The sequence below is a fragment of the Felis catus genome, chromosome C2 (assembly GCF_018350175.1).
Source record: "Felis catus isolate Fca126 chromosome C2, F.catus_Fca126_mat1.0, whole genome shotgun sequence".
Classification (NCBI taxonomy): Eukaryota; Metazoa; Chordata; class Mammalia; order Carnivora; family Felidae; genus Felis; species Felis catus.
The window spans coordinates 148158172-148175180 of record NC_058376.1 but is presented as its reverse complement, the minus strand read 5'-3'; the positions used below and the strand labels follow the sequence as shown (position 1 = coordinate 148175180).

The following is a 17009-nucleotide window of genomic DNA, read 5'->3' as shown; positions in this document are numbered from 1 at the left end:
ATTCATCAGACGATGGACATTTGGGCTCTCTCCATAGCTTGGCTCTTGATAATGCTGCTATAAACATCGGGGTGCAAGTATCCCTTCAAATCTGTATTTTTGTATCCTCAAGAGGTGATTTGTAATCAGAATTAAATTCAAACCCTGCTTACTACCTTGGGCAAGTCACTGGGCCTTTAACCTCAGCCTCAGTTTCCCCATGAACATAACACCATCCCCTTGTGAGATTGTGTGTTTGACGCTATAATGAGGAAAAAGCATTTCATATCATGGTCATCAGCATATACCAAGTGTGCAATTAATGAGAGCTGTGATTACATAGTCCTTAGACAACAGACAGGGCTGCAGAGGCCTGAGCCTCTACAACTGTTAGTAGGATCCCTCAGTGCCTCAAGGGGAGTAGGAGTGGGGAGTAGCCTTGGACCCTAGCTCCAATGCATAAAGGGTTCTAGAATGGGGGGGAGGGGTATATGCTATAAAGGGGATTCCATTATATCAGCCCTCCCTACAGTGGTGAACTAGAGAAAGATGGAATCAAGTGGTAGAAGTAAAAGGGTACGTCGTTCGAGGGTTCTTGACCAGGAGTCCATACATAGAATTCAGGGGAGCCCTACACCTGACTGAAGAAAAGTTACATCTTTACTTTTACTAAGGAAACCCCTAACTGCAATGCAGTGTTTCTTTAATAAGGAATCTAGGCACGAACCAGAATAGTGTTAGCAGGACATGCGACCTTGTCACCAGGAGGAATCACGGATATTTTATGTCATGACAGTGGAGACACGGACTTTGAAGCATATTCTTTTCTCCTGACTGCTTTGAAAGTGCACTTGTTATTAGATGTGCTGGTAGATATGTTATTTAATGTATTGATAAAGAAGAACGTGTATTATTATACCATACATTTATTTTTTTAGGTGACTGTCCTAACTTTATTTCAGCATATAGTATATTCAATACAATGTATTCAATATAATTGATTGCCTTTGGAACCCTATGTCTTTTATTTTGTACATTTAAAGAAAGCATCCTGAGAAGGATCCACGGCTTCACTAGGTGACTAGAAGCGTCTTTGGTGCTAAAAAGATTCAGAACTCCTGCTTCTGTGTAGGCATTCATCTGTGTGATCTGATCTTGGCAGTGTGCTAACGGCCCCCTTTGCCTAAAAGTATCTTCCCTCGGCCTCTACTCCAGGATCACTTAAAAAATATTTTTCAACAAACTTCTTGTGTGTACTAGGCACTCTCCTGGGTGTCGAAATATAATTTCCTCTCAGTACTAATAACAACATATATTTGCCCTGGGCTTTGTGGCTTTCTTATAGATTATCTCATTGAATCCTTAATCCTTCAACTGTTAAGGCTGGTGTCATTAAACCCATTTTAGACATTGGTAATAGAGTAATTTAGAGAACACTGATGCTGAGTAATGGCCAGGTCACACAGTTACCAATAGGAAGGACTTCACGGCGGGCCCTCCAACCACCGATGCGACACTGTTTCCAATCGATTAGCCTGAAAATTTTCACAATTTAGATGTTTCACCTTGATACCTGGTCTTTGGAAATTTTCTGTTAAAAGGAAATATCCTTGGAAATTAGTTCGTTGTGGAGAGTGTTGTGCTGAGAATCTGAGTCCCAGGTATATCGTCTTCAAATATAGGAGAGCCCTGAGGGTAGGCTGGGTGCGGATTTGGGAAGGCCTAGGAGCAGGACCGCCTTGGGGAATGGTGTGTGGGGGCAGGAGACAAAGGTGTGTTAGAGCAGGGTGTTGGGGATAAGGAAGGCCAGTGCTGAGAGGAGCCCCGACACTGAGGGGGAGCTCTTAAGCCCAACTCGACTCTCTCTGTGTGTTTAGCTTGAGGAGCCTCCAAAACGTGGGGGGCCGAGTCCCCGACATCTAAGCAGCATCTCTCCACGAGGACACAGGGAATCCCTGTTTCTGGACCAAGAGCACGTGCAATGGACAAGCAGAGCGTTTCTTTGTATCGTGAGACTTGCTCCTGTTCTGGAGCACTGAGAGGGTCCTTGAGGCACCCCTGGGCACTTCCTGTTGTCTCTTGTCCCTGCCTATGGCTTTCTGCCTAGTTTGTGAACCCCGGAAAGACAGCAGCTCTCCTGCAGCACCCAGTGTGGATGCAGAGGAGGTGCTCAGCAAGTGTTTTAATTGGGTGGTAGCCTCCCATATATCACATTTAAGTCTTTCCAGAGCTGTCCAATATAAATTCTGGAGGTGATGAAAATCCTCTATTCTGTGCTGCCCGTCATGGGAGCCACTACCCACAGTGGCTATTGAGTACCTGAAATGTGATTAGTGTGACCAGGAATGAAGATTTCAAATTTTAATTAATTTAAATGTAAACAGTCACATGTGATCAATGGCTCTTATATTGAGTGGTACAGCTCTGAACCAATAAGTATAAACTGATGTGCAGATAGAACCCAGGCTGCTGGCACAGTGAATGAAGTAAGCTGGATATAGTGGAAAAAAAATCAATCTGCTTTGTTTTCTCAAGTTTTATTGAGCCATGGTCAAAGAAGTGTTTATCTTCTATGGAAGACAATAAAGCTAGTGAGATCCCAAAGGCAAAGGTCTTTCCTCCTCGGTGTTAGGAGACAATAGGGAATGGCGGGGCCTGCAACGAACCGTAGAGAGCATGTTGTTGAAAGCGAGCCGTACTCTACTCCATCTGTGCGAGAACATGGGCCCAAGCTGTGGCTGGAACTTCCTCTTTTGACGGGAAGCCCCAAATCTGGATTTTTTATGTGAAATATCCTGGTTTTAAAACATTGGTTTGAATGTAGTAAAAATACTTCAGGCCAGGCAAAACACATCTGTAGGCCAGATTTGGCCCATGGTCCCAGTTTACAAAGTCTCCTCTACGCCTTATCCTGAAGACGTCCATTTGACCTGCTACAACTGGGGTGGAGTTAAGACAAGACTGAGGTGGAGTCTTCCCTTGGTGTCTTTGTGGGCTCAGTTTCCCCTGTTGTCATGGGTTTGGCCAGAGAGGGGAGAAGTATGTCTGGAAAACCGACTGCCCCCCACCCCCCACCTCTGCCCCTTCTCTGGGGTTGTGTCCTGTCCCCTGAGCAGCCAGGGAGTAGAATACTCTTGAAGGCTGGAATGGGATGGCCTAGAGAAAAACTTGATGTATGTTTTTAAGCAAGAACTCCTGGGGCGTCTGGGTGGCTCAGTCAGTTAAGCGTCCAACTTCGGCTCAGGTCATGATCTCACGGTCTGTGGGTTCGAGCCCAGCAACGAGCTCTGTGCCGCCAGCTCAGAGCCTGGAATCTGCTTCGGATTCTGTGTCTCCCTCTGTCTCTGCCCCTCACCCACTCACACTCTGTCTCTCTTGCTCTCAAAAATAAACATTAAAAAAAAAAAAAAAGAAAGAAAGAAATCCCTACTCCTTTCCCACCCCAGCTCCACTCCTGGGCCTGAGAGCAAAATATATGGCAGTTAATACAAGGGCAGCCAGAGAAAATTTCTAACAAATGACAGGGTCTCCAAAATTCCATCTGGCCTGCGGTGTTTCCCACACTGGTGCTCTTGTGAGCTGGAACAAAATGGTAATTCAGTTATGGATACAGAGAGGACTCCTGGGGCCAGTGGGACTGCAAAGGCCCCATCGTAGAATCAATGTAGAGACAGCAGAACAAGGGCAAGCAGGGAGGGAGAGGTAAAGGACTATGTTTAACTCCCTCTCAACTCAGGAGTGGGCAGAGGCTTTACACCCCAACCTATAGGGCATGCATTCTCCATGCAGATTCCAGAAGCCCTACCATGGAGGTAACCCCATGGGTGTTGCTAGAAAATTATGAGACTAGTAATAGTAAGAATGTTAACACTGATCGAACGTAGCTATGTGTCAGGCTTTGTTTTGAATGCTTTGCCTACAACAGCTCATATAACTCTCGCGGTGCTCAGTGGAGTGTTTTTATTTTTACGAAGTCACATTCTTTTCCCACCAGAATGTCACCATCATAAGGGTAGTGACTTTTGTCTGTTTTCTTCACGGCCTGTCTCTTCTGCCTGGAGGAGTACTTGGCTCAGGAGGTTCTGCTAAATGAGCTAATGAATCGTCCACCTTACAAAGGAGGTACTCTTCTTATTGCCATTATACAGATGAGGAACTTGAGGCCCAAGGTGACAGCAATGACACAGTGGAGCTGGAATCAAAATCCAGGCAGTCTGGCTCCGAGCCCATGTGTTACTAACGGACTAGTGATGGCAGGCCAGCCTGGTAAACGGTTGCCTCCCTCTGGGCCCAGAGAGGACACTTGTCAAACAGCTTGGGGACTCGAGAAAGGTTGTGGTGGGCACATTTGTTCTGGGGGCTGGTCCTGCGGTTAGGGGCTGAGTGCGGGTCTCGGGGACCATTTGGACGTGGGCTGCTCAGTCCCTTTCTTAGCCTATGCCTGTGGTCTGGGGCCATCCGCACTGAGCCTGAGGACTTGTGGAGTCCCTGGAGAATGTGCACAAACCCTGAGAGACTGTTTGTCTTTCCGATGACAGATAGGTCACTCTGTCCCTGGAGCAGAGACCTGGCGGCTGCATGTGTTACAACCCTATGTAGAACCTCACATTCCATGCTTCCTTCATATGCTGAGCAGTGAGTCAAAGCTGAGGTTAGAACTTGGGCTAGAATCCTGTTCCCTCAGGGGCAGGGCTGAGGGCCCCTGTGATGGGCAGCTCCGTGAGCCAGGGTTCTTTGCTTGGGGCAGGAGGCACAGAAGTTTTCCTTCTTGTCCAGCCTCCGCCCTCTAAGATCCATACCTTAGGTGACCAACTGCAACCGCCTGTGAGAGGGTCACAGGAATGTAGTTTTGTGTGTGACCCACAGAAGTGTTTCAGATTGAGCAACAACATTGTTTTCCAAAAATACACTCCCTCGGGCTTGTCGTCCATGGGCTGCTCTGACCCTCACCCCACAGACTCTTCCCTCTCTAGCTGAACCTCACGTGACACTGCCCAGGGAACACTCCTCCCCCTCCTCCCAGCTGACATTTATTGAGCATCTACTAGGAGCCTGCAATCCTTGTAAGCATTTGACATTTGTCTCATTGAATTTGCCTAACTGCCCTATAAGGCCGTGTCTTAGGTTGGCTTCTCCCCAAAGCAGACCTTGAGACAAGGATTCCAATGTGAGTAATTTATCTGGAAGATGGCAGTATAAGACAGCAGCAGGTGAGGCTGAGGGGGTGGGGAATGGAGAGTGAGACCAGGAGGCAGCTGATGCAGGGTGCTGGAAGGAGCAGGTTACCGCTGTGGGCTGGAGCTTGTTCCTGCTGGGGACTTCAGGGGGACTATGTAGGACATGCCTCAGAGTCATCCTACCTGACGGCTGAAGCAGATGGGAACTTTACCCACCAGTTCCTGTCTGTCATGGGTTGAGGGCTGATCCTGGGGGGTATTAACTTCCTGGCGGGCATATTCCAGCATCCAAAGCAAGCCTGAAGGCAGAGAGTCAAAGCCGCTGTGGGAGGGGATATGGGCAAGGCACGGATAGCACCCACTATAGGTAGGTGTGTCTATTTCCCCCATTTTACAGGTGAGAAAATGGCAAGTTCCATATTAGTGGGTCACTACCAGATTATTTTTTAAGAGAAGGGAAAGGAAGAGAAGGATAGAGAAGGGAGAAAGACAACATGAGTCATTCCATTGCTTAAGGGTGTCATTTCATGAAGCTTTTATTTCAATTATACACACACACACACACACACACACACACACACACACACACTCTTTGGGTCACGTTGTCAAATGTATTTCTGTGCATATTGGTAAAAAGAAAGTTTGAAAGCCAGTGGGTAAATGACATAGCTGTGGCAGTCAGGACCTGGTAAGAAGCAAAGAAGGTGAGTAACTTGCCCAGGGTCACACGGCAAGTAGGCAGTATTGCTGGGATGACGGAGCCTCTGTGCTGAACTGCTGTGCTGTTACTGATCACTTCTGAAGTCCTTTAAGTGGTCCTGGTCATCTCCTGGTTGTTCATCTCTGTGGGAGGGTGCTGGCTGTGAGCACAATTCTGTAGAAGGAATACCTGGAAGACTCAAAATTTCAGGAGTTGGTTGGATGAAGGACCAGCTGTGGACTGTTCTGGGGACCTGAACCCCAGAATGAGAAGAGGCTGTAGGAGAAGAGGTGGGGACGGGAGAGGGGAGGGGCAGGGGAGGGGAGGGGCAGAAGAGGTGGGGGGGAGGGGAGGAGTGGGGAGGGGCAGTGCCAGCAGGACAGGCATGGTTCTGAAACCAGTCCTCCTGAGAGAGGTAATGGCTGCTGCATGGCATCTAGAGGTTGGACCTGTAGGGAGTTCTTCAGCCCAGTTTGTCCTTTGTCGCGGTCCGTTCTTCACAGGATAATAATAATGGCAGCTACCATCTTTTGAACTGTTGCTGTGTCCCTATGATTTCTTTATGAGTTTTAGACACATTAGCTCATTAAACACCCTCGTCAGTCCTGGGAGATAGGTGCCATTGTCTCTACTGTTGTAGAAACAAGTGAAGAGCTAGGACACCCTGGCCTTCTGCCCCAGCTGGGCCTGAGGGCTAATGTGATACGCATGGCTCTGTAGGGTGACTCCTACTGATGTCTCTTCCTCTCTACTGGTTCACCACCCCCTCCCCATGACTTTTGTGCTAACCTGGGGGTTTCTGGTGCAAATTCACCTGATACCAGCTCTCTGGCCATGACTGGCCCTGATTTGGTCTCTGTGGCCATCGATGATGCCCAGATTTTCGGGAGGGGGACTCTACCATCATTGTCAGCTTTCTTAGGACATGAACTCAGGGAAAAACCTGTGGTTTCTTACCGGGTCCTGACTGCCACAACTATGTCATTGAACGCATTGGCTTTCAGACATTTCTTTTACTGATGTGCTTAGCAATATATTTTGCATTGCGACTCCACATGTGTGTATGCGTGTACATAGGTTTTTTGAAATGATACTTATCCCTTTGAGATACATTAACTCATGTTTTCTTTCTCTCTTTCCTCTTTTATTCCTTTCCTTTCCTTAAAAACAAAATCTGATAGTGACCCAGACACTACATGGATTTCAGCCCACAAGGTGACAGTCTATTGAACTCCCTCCTCATTTTAATATGGCCATTCCCCCCTTCTTGAGCTTGGTTTAGTTTCCCAGGAATGAGGCCAATTTTGGAGGCAATGTGCCTGTTGTTGCATTTTCAAATCACTGTGCCACCCTGCTGACATCTACTCTGCATTCTGGACGGAGCTGGTGCACACTGATGCTTCTCCACGGGCCAGTGCCCTCCACCTGCAGCCAACCCCAGGGTGAAGGTGGTCAGGAGCCCCTGACCTAGACCAGCTGTCAGGGCCAAGGCCACCTCCCTGCTGTTCCATCTGGGGTAGGGTAGGAGGTGGTCCTTTGAGTCTTCTAGGCTGCCTCCACCAACTGCTTACCCTGACAGAGACACTAAGTTTCCCAGGGTGGGCATGCTGGACATGGCCTTCTTAGAACTGGGCTGCCCAGGGACTTCTGCAGTGGGAAGACATCTTAAGGGAGGCCATATGGCCAATCTCTACAGCAGACAGTGTGGAGGTTGTATTAATTTCGTCTTGCTCCTGTCTCAAATTACCACAAACTTGGCAGCTTAACACAGCGTCCATTTGTTCTCTTATAGTTCTGGTCAGAAGTCTGAAATCAGTGTCACTGGGCTCAAGTCAAGGTGTTGATGGGGCTGCTTCCTTCTGGAGGCTTTAGGGGAGAAGCCGTTTCCAGCTTCGCTTAGCCACTGCATTTTTTGGCTGTGCCCCCTTCCTCTACCTTCAGATAACATCACTCCTATCTGCTTCACTCATCACATTGCCTTCTTTTCTGTAGTGAGATCTACCTCTGCCTCCCTCTTGTAAAGACACTTGCCGTTCTATTTAGGGCCCACCAACTAATCCAGGATAATCTTTCCATCTCAGGATCCTTAATTCAATCACACCTGCAAAGCCCCTTTTTCTTTCTTTCTTTTTCTTCAAAGTCCCCCTTTTCAACACAAACTCCGCAGTTTCAAGGGATTAGGTCCTGGATATCTTAGGAGGCCATTACCACGTTTACCACAGTAGTCATCCAACCTCCACTTTGAGGACCGTGAGTTACACTCTGTCATCAGCTGGCCCAGTCCTGCGCGGTCGGGCTAGGGCTGTGTGCTCCTGAGGGTCAAGTGAGACCAATGTGACCTTCAGATGCTTTCCCACTCCCATCTACCAAAACAAGGCAAATCAATAGTTACTCGTTATTTAACAAATAAATGCTGTGTTCTACTACTTCCAGAGTTAGGATTATAGCTCTTTAATTAAGTTCCTTTTCGGGTCTGTGGAAATACAGGGAGCTGCAGAATCTCAGAAGTGGAAATAATTTAGAGCTTGTATAATCCAGGGGTTTCAAACTGGTGGCCCCTGGGCCAAATCAACTAGATTCTCCAGGTTTGGCCTTTGATGCTAAAGAGGGAGGTGAAGGAGCCTAGGAAATCTCTGAAGACAGAAGCTATGCATACAAGTCCATGAATTTCCACATAATTCTATTTTGCATGACAGAAAGTGAACTTTGGTCCAGTCATTTGCATCTCTTCTGTAACACAATGAATTTCTGAGAGCTAGGGAGGCTTTCCTGCTAGCTCTGACACTCCCAGGTAAGTGGATAAGCTTCACACAGGTCCTCAGGAATGCAAATAGGAAAAACACATTAATACTTGGTAAACACTGCCTTTCTTAACATTTGTTGTTTTACAGTGCTACTCCCATGAGATTAACTGTATAATCATCCAACAAGTGTCTGGGATTATAGACAATTTAGTTTTAGTTGTACTGGGGGGCAAAATGGGGCAGAGAGGACCCTGAAGACTACTTTCTCTTGGTTTCATAGTTTTACTTTTTAAAGTCTTCTTCTGGACCCATTTCCTGAACTGAATATTACTTTTTTTTGAAGACAGGGAAATTTCCATTCTTTTGGACCCCACAGCACCATGGTGCACCAGTAGAGGTACCCAGTAGATGCCTGTCACAGGAGACAAATGGAGTTTAGCCTACATTTTCCTGCCTGGGAGAGCTCTCTCCTTGGCTCTTCATCCCCCTTTCCACCTCTGCCCCTCCCCTGCCCGCCAGATACACCATTCCAGATGCCCCAGTGTTGGGAACGCCCAGCACTGGATATTCACGTTGACAGAACTCTGTCTGACCAGAGCTCTGGCATTGTGGGACCAGTCCAGAAAGCCTGTCCTGGGTCATATGCAGAGAGAAGTTGTACTACATGACACAGGAGAGGAGCAGAACCTTTCCAGTGTCTCTTCTTGGTGGAACTTGGTGGGGATACACAGTCCAGGGTAAGAGATCATTCCTTCTAACACTCGATGCAACTCAATCCAAACAGCATGCGGTCACATCAAGCCCGAAATGGGTTTGGCCCCACCAGACCAGGGCAGGAGGCCAGGACAGAGGAAAAGGAGCCAGATGTTACAAAATACTGCTCTGTGCTCAGAGGGCTCACATAGCCCTTAGCAAGTATATGGGCAGGGATACAGTGGTTGTTTATATATTTATGAACACAAAGCTGCAGATGGGGAAACATTGATCGACCCGATCCCTTTCACAAGAGAAGAACTGAGATTCAAGTTGCAGGAGGCGAGGGGTTGGTGGTGGTGTATAGCTGACTTCCAGGAACACCTACTTTTGCCAAGAGCCTCAGTGAGAAATTAGAGAAGGTGAGGAAGGTAGGGGCGAAGGTGGGAACAGGTGGGCCTCTGGGGGTGAATTAGACCATGGGCACTGGGGACCTTTGGGGCAATCGTACATGTACTTTAAATTTTGTGTGACGAAGAGAGGGCAGTCAAACTTGCTTTGGAGAAAAAATTTCTGAGAGCTGGGGAGGCTTCCGCACCTTGGGTCCTCTTACCCTGGAGGCTGCCCGGATCAGGCCTGCTGCCTCTCCCCTCAGCCACCCTCTCTGCCACCTGAATTGTTTCCTGCCGCTCTCCATGCAGCTCCCTGACCTGTTTTTCTTTTGTTACACACACCTTCCCTTCCGTTTTGGATTCTTTTTACTACTAGAAACTTTGCTGATTAGAAATCTGGTGTTAATTATTGCTAATCTCCTTCCAAATGTTAATGGAACGAGGTAGGTCTGTGTTCAAATTTTCCTCTCCCAGAATCCCCTGTAGTTGGTCTGGTGTGTGTCTCAAGGCTGAGTGTGCTACAAGAATTTCCCAACTTGAGACAAAACACTCAACATCTGTTCTAATGTTGAAGGAAAAACTGATGTGTATTAGTTTCCTTCTTAAGGGATTTTCAAGGGTAATTTTGATCAAGACTTAATTTTTGCCTAATTTGCTCTATTAGAATCTAACTTTCCTGGAAATTGGAATGCCACCCTACTACAAATTGTATGCTTGCCTTTGTGTTTGGATTTACAGTTGTGTTGATCTAAGTGATACGGTGCTGTTTATCCTTTAGTATAGCATTTCTCTAACACTGTAGACTCCTGGGGTTCCAAGGATCTATGCGTCAGTTCAGATCTGTGCTGTTCAGGATGGTAGCCACCAGACACATATTGAAATGTGGCTGGTCTGAACTGTGATGTTCAGTATGTGTGAAATACACATTGGGTTTCAAAGACGTATTATGAAAAATGTAAAATATCTCAATTTTATATTGATAAAATGTTGAAATGACAATATTGCGGATGTATTTGGCTAAGTAAAAAATATTATTAAAGTCAATATCACCTGGCTCTTTCCCCCTTTTTATTTAGTTATTAAAAATTTTTTTTTAATGTTTATTTTTGAGAGAGAGAGAGAGAGAGAGAAACAGAGCAAGTAGGGCAGGGGCAGAGAGAGGGAGACACAGAATCCAAAGCAGTCCCCAGGCTCTGAGGTGTCAGCACAGAGCCCAACGCGGGGCTCAAACTCATGAGCCCAGCCAGAAGATCATGACCTGAGATGAAGTCGGAAGCTTAACTGACTGAGCTACCCAGGTGCCCCTCCCCTTTTTAAAATGTGGCTACTAGAAAATTTAAAATTCCATACGCAGTTAGCATTATATTCTTATTAGACAGTGCTGAGTTGAATAAACACTGGCTCACAGCAGAATCTCATTCTTCAGTTCTTCCATTATTTTCATTTTGAGAGAGAGGACAAAAGTACGTGAGCAGGGAAGAGGGGCAGAGGGAGAGGGAGAGAGAGAGAATGTTAAGCAGTCTCCATGTTCAGTGCGGAGCCTAACACAGGGCTGGAACTCACTATGGTGAGATCATGATCTGAGCTGAAATCAAGAGTCAGATGCTTAACCGCCCCAGTTCTCATATTCTTGATAGTCAAAGCCAACAATTCCCAATCTCTTGTTTCCTAACCTTGTTTCCCCTGATTTTCATTTCTGAACATTTGAGGACTACAGATGTTCATTAGACTCTGATTTTCTCATTCAAATGTACCTGTTCTCTGATTCATTTATTTCTGACAAGAGTCTCTAGATTGTTGACCTCAATCTTGGTGATTCACCTGATTTACACAAGAAAATATTTATTTTATTTGGTCCCATATCCCCTTCAAATCATCTTCAGTACACTGGGGGGTAAGTATGCATTTTTAAAAAATAACAGATGAGCATAGTCAAACTCAGATTATTCCTTGACAGAGTCATTTTTTTGTATGAAGAAACAGACTATTTCTAGATTAGAGGTCTCCAGGGCGGGGCTTATGCACCTCAGGGATACACTAGATAATTCACTGGATTACAGTATAAAAAATATTAAAACTTCTGTTTACATTTGTTTTACCTGATCCTTTTCTAATTTTTCATTTCTTGTTCATGTTTTACAATGAACATATTCATTTAGCACTACCTGCTTACAGTTTGTAAATATTGGGTAAACTAATGTGGGAAGTATTAGAGGGATGTGCTCAAAATGTTTACTAGTAAGTGTATGTCATCAAAAGGTTTTGAGACTACTGGTCCAAAGAAGGTAATTTCCCCCCTAGTGTACATTGAATCCCACCACTGTGTTAGCGACTCTTTTGAATATATGCAATTCATTCATTCATTCATTCATTCATTCATTCATTCATTCTTGAGGATCTACTAGGCAGCTGTTGCTTTGGTCCCGTAATTTACTTGACTTCTGGGAGCCTGGATTCTGAATCTGTTGTTTTCCTACCGGCCTCATGGCTGGCAGAAGTTTTGGCAGGGCTTGAGGTGTTTGGGGGTGAAAGGATGAGTGACGGAGGCCTTTTTTCCTGGGCTTGCCAAGATGGTCTTTTAGTGCTTAGCATATCTTCACCGAGGACTAATGTCTGCCATTTCTAAATTTAACATTCTTCTCTTTCCTTTTTTTGTAAGTTGTGTTTTCTGGGGCCCTTCTCCCTGTTTCAGTTCTTTTCCTAGCTGAGAACCATCACTTGTTGCAACTTATTTGGTCTTCATTCCCATCCCAAGCACAAGCTGTTGTTATTCGTGCAACCAGGAGGTTTCTGTCACATCACAAGGTGATTGCATCCCTGAAGTTATGTTAGGGAAGCTAAGCAGCAGAATTGGCCAGACATTCATGGAATCATTTGCCTGGGGCAAACTAGATTTAAATCCGAGCCTGACAAGAACTTCAAGTCACCTCCAAGTAACCTTCAGTCCCCATCTCAGCCATAAATCCCCCAAGGTCAAATATCTATGGTGCCTTTACCTGTTCAAAATGCTTTTCTTCAAAGGTGCCAAGGAGAGCATTTACCTGGGCAGGTTAAGGAAGGGCGGGAGGAGATAAAAAGAGATTTTCATTTTTAAGAAGGACTTTTCTCCGTCCTTAAGAACCCACTGTGTAGACCACCACTTACAAGACTAAGCTGGCTTATTGGACTTCACATCCACCGAACTGCTGCAAATAAAGACTGTGTGAAGCCAAAGGACGTTGTTGAAAGGGGCACAAAATCCCAGGTTCCTTTGCCATGCTTATCCCCTCCCTAAACTCACTTCTATCTCCCAGGGCTTCCTTCATCATTCTGTGGTAGAGTGAAAAAGTACGTGGATTTTGGGAAAAATTCAAATCCTGTCTGCCACTGACTGGCTTTGTGACCTTGAGCAAGGTCCTTCTCTAAATCTTTCTCTACCGTTCTGTACAATTTCTATAATTGTAAAAATCATCACATTAGTACATACACTGTGGGGAGTGGCTATTATTAATCGAATCTACTGTATTCACCTCTCAAGTCAGATATGCTCAATTTCCTGGCTATAGTCTTTTATTTTTTATTTATTTTTTTATTTTTTTAAAATTTTTTTCAACGTTTTTTATTTATTTTTGGGACAGAGAGAGACAGAGCATGAACGGGGGAGGGGCAGAGAGAGAGAGGGAGACACAGAATCGGAAACAGGCTCCAGGCTCCAAGCCATCAGCCCAGAGCCCGACGCGGGGCTCGAACTCACGGACCGCGAGATCGTGACCTGGCTGAAGTCGGCCGCTTGACCGACTGTGCCACCCAGGCGCCCCTATAGTCTTTTATTTTTTTACTTGAGATATAGCTGACACACAATGTTATGTTAGTTTCAGGTGCACACCATTGTGCCTCAACAAGTCTATCCCTTATGCTCGCCGCAAGTGTATTCCTAGCTACACTCCTAAGAAAGCTTGAGCTGGAAGAAACGTGGGCACCACCTGGTTCTGGAAGGAGCAGGAGGCTTAGAACCTGTCTGGTTTTGAGATTAAGCCATAGACCTAATTTAAGGAAAACAAATTTTTTATTATTTTTAAATTTATTTTAGAGAGAGAGAAAGAGTGCCGAGCAGGGGTAGAGGGAGAGAAAGAGAGAATCCCAAGCAGGCTCCACCCTCAGCACAGAGCTCGACTCAGGGCTCGATTCCATGACCCTGGGATCATGACCTGAGCCGAAATCAAGAGTCAGATACTTAGCCAACTGAGCCACCCAGGTGCCCTGAGAATAAGAAATTATTAGAGAACTGCTTCTGATGTTCCCTCTGAAGTATGCACAGATCTGAGTGGGTCAAATGGTAGCATTCTCTCACTGATATTCTTTTATTTAATGAAATAGGACGTGAGATAAAGTTATTTTCACTTTGAAAGAAAAGTAAACGTAGCCTGGAAATGTTTTTATTTTCCCTTAATATTCCCCATTGAGAAAAGGCTGCCATCTACCCTTGATCTCACACAAGCCTTATTTCACAGATGAACTGAGCAGTCTCAAAGGGGTGAGCCTCCTTCGAACGCAGGGCCTGCCCCAGGGACCCAAAGGCAGTCTTTTACGATCCGGGCTGGAGCAGAGGCTTTAGGTGGCAGCCTCTTCCCAGAGTGGCACAGTGATTAGGTCAGTGGCTCTGGAGCCAGACTGCCTGGGTTCATGTCCTGGTGCTGTCCTTACTGGCACTGTGAGCTTTGGGTCACCCTGATTCTCTATGCCTTGTTTTCCTCACCTGTAAAATGGGACAGTAATACTAATACCTATCTTATAAGACTGGCATACAGATTAAATGAGTTAAGAGAAGTAAAGTTCCTCACACAGCCCCAGGCACACAGTGAACACTGAATAAATGTTAGTCATCATTGCTTTTTTTTTTCTTTTTCCTGGAAATTGGCTGGGTCAAAAATTACAGGGGCAAAAGTGCTTTCTTGCCTTGAAGTTGCTGATGTGGAAGGAAAATCACAACTCTCCAATGAAGCTGAGCAAGGGGGCCTGGCTAGGTGGTGGCTTAGGAGACAGGCAACCTGGGCTTCTGCCCACAGTGGTACAAAGAGCTCCAGGCCCCCAGGACCTAGCAGATCTTACTGGGAGAGGGGCGCTGTGTGCCTAGAAGTTCTAATGGGCTGTGCCTGTCGACTTTGCCCCCAGAGGCTTATGCCAGATCAATTTCCCCCGCCTGGAGCCTGACTCTGGGTTCAGCCAAGGAAAGCAGAATTTGACCAGGTCTAGCATGCAGTATGACTCACAGGACTGACATGTGGTTTTAATCCGGCCCTCTGAAAATATGCTTATGTATTCCCTTTCACTCTACTCATGGTTTTGTTATGAAAATTATTCAACTGTTCTTTAAAAAATGGAACAGAAACTCCAAATTCAAAATCTCTGCCAGTCTTAACTCAGAGCCTGAGTGATGATGAATCAGTGATCAGCCAGTAGGGATCGTTTCGTTTAGAAGAGAGCAGAGGTCGGAGGGCAGAATGGAGGGGTCTTTCACACCTTTATTTATTTTATTTTTATTTTATTTTTATTTTTTTTAATTTTTTAATGTTTTTATTTATTTTTGAGACAGAGAGACAGAGCATGAGCAGGGGAGGGGCAGAGAGAGAGGGAGACACAGAATCTGAAGCAGGCTCCAGGCTCTGAGCTGTCAGCACAGAGCCCGACGCGGGGCTCGAACTCACGGGCTGTGAGATCATGACCTGAGCTGAAGTCGGACGCTTAACCAACTGAGCCACCCAGGCGCCCCTCACACCTTTAATAATGATTCCGGAACCAGGGCCAAACATGAGTTTTATTAATCGTGTGCATGGGTACGTGTGCACACACACGCACATGCACACACGCACACACACACACACACACAATCACATGGCTTCCCTCTGCCTGTTCTCCCACCAAGCAACACTTTACAAATACTTTGTAATTTTATCTGTTTTGATGGAGAGAGGAACCCGTGATCTCTGTCTTCTCTCCACCTCTCCTGCTCAGCATGTTATTCCATCACCCGTGGCAGTTGAGTGGAGGACCAGGGTTTTGTCGTCCTTTTCTGACATCTGGGAGTTGAGAAAAGATGGCTTTGCCTCTGTCTCTGTCAGTTGGTTCCCGTGCAGCAGCCGGTGGGAATCACAGTTGTTAAGCACAGGGGGACGTCAGGGTTCAGAGCGGGGAATTCTGGGAAGTGGTCTGGGGTAGAGAGGCTAGGGCCCAAAAGTAAATCCTGACAGGATTTTCTCAAAGTAGAACATTCCTTTCTCTGTGACCCTTTAGAAATGAGAAAAAGTCTCCTGCTGGCTGTTACAGTACAAACCGTAATCGAGTCTTTTCCTCTAGTGTCCTTGTTTCTGAAATTGACTCTGTGCAAAGGCCACCAGTTTGTACTGGAATTCTTCAAAAAAGTCCTTCTCAAAAGGTCTCTCCGGTTTCCATCTCACAGAAGGCTCCCTCAATGCCATCTGCCCATCTTATGGAATAAACTTGTTCCTGGGATGTGTTTGTGACCAGGGTGTACTGTCATTATCTTCATCACAGCCTGAGTCCATCTGTAGTGACAGCACTACGCCCTTATTAGTCAAGGGAAAGGCACTGCGCTTCATTACTAAACTGCCTTGCTGTTATCTGACCAGGGGCACACATGGAGCCCAACAGAAGCCACTAAAAAATCTGTATTAGTTAAGTTTTGATGTGATAATGCTGCATGATGAACAACCCTACAATCTCAATGGCTTACGATATACACCTACAGCTTGGTTCAAGGTCTATGTGTAGTTTAGGCCCAGTGGGTATGGCTGGTTTAGCTCCAGGCGGGGGATGGGGTTCAGGCCCCTTCCAGGTGCCTCATCTGGGGCCTATGCCTCTCATACTGGAGGACCAGTTTGCAAGGAGGAAGGTCAAACCACACAAGCACATTCGAAGCATCTATTAGGATGTGGCATATGTGATGTCCACTAATATTCCACTGGCAAAGCAAGTCATGTGGCCAAAGTCAAAGACAGTGGGTGGGGAGGTATACTCTCTTTTCAGTGAAACCATGGCAAGGTGAGGAGGAAGGAAGAATAGTGAAGAAATATCACCAATATCACTGCCTTTCATGTTGAAGAGCTATCTTCCACCCTCTATGGAGGCAGTGATAGGGAGTTTGGGGGTGGCTCCTGTCCCCAGCACAGCACTTTCCTGTGGCCTGGGCTCTTTTCTACTCTCCTGGCTTTCCTTCCCACAGTTGCTGTGGAACCCAAACCCCCACTCTTGTCAAAATCTCAGTCTGTTCCGTTTAGTCCCTCCACATATTTCCTTTCTGGCTCCTACTCTTTCTCTCCTCACCTTC

General features: G+C 46.1%; 1 protein-coding gene across 11 annotated transcripts in view; it reads left to right on the top strand.

Moving 5' to 3' along the window:
* The window catches only part of GASK1A (golgi associated kinase 1A), an 85293-nt gene that overhangs the window by 10609 nt on the left and 57675 nt on the right, over window positions 1–17009 (top strand). The window lies entirely within an intron of this gene.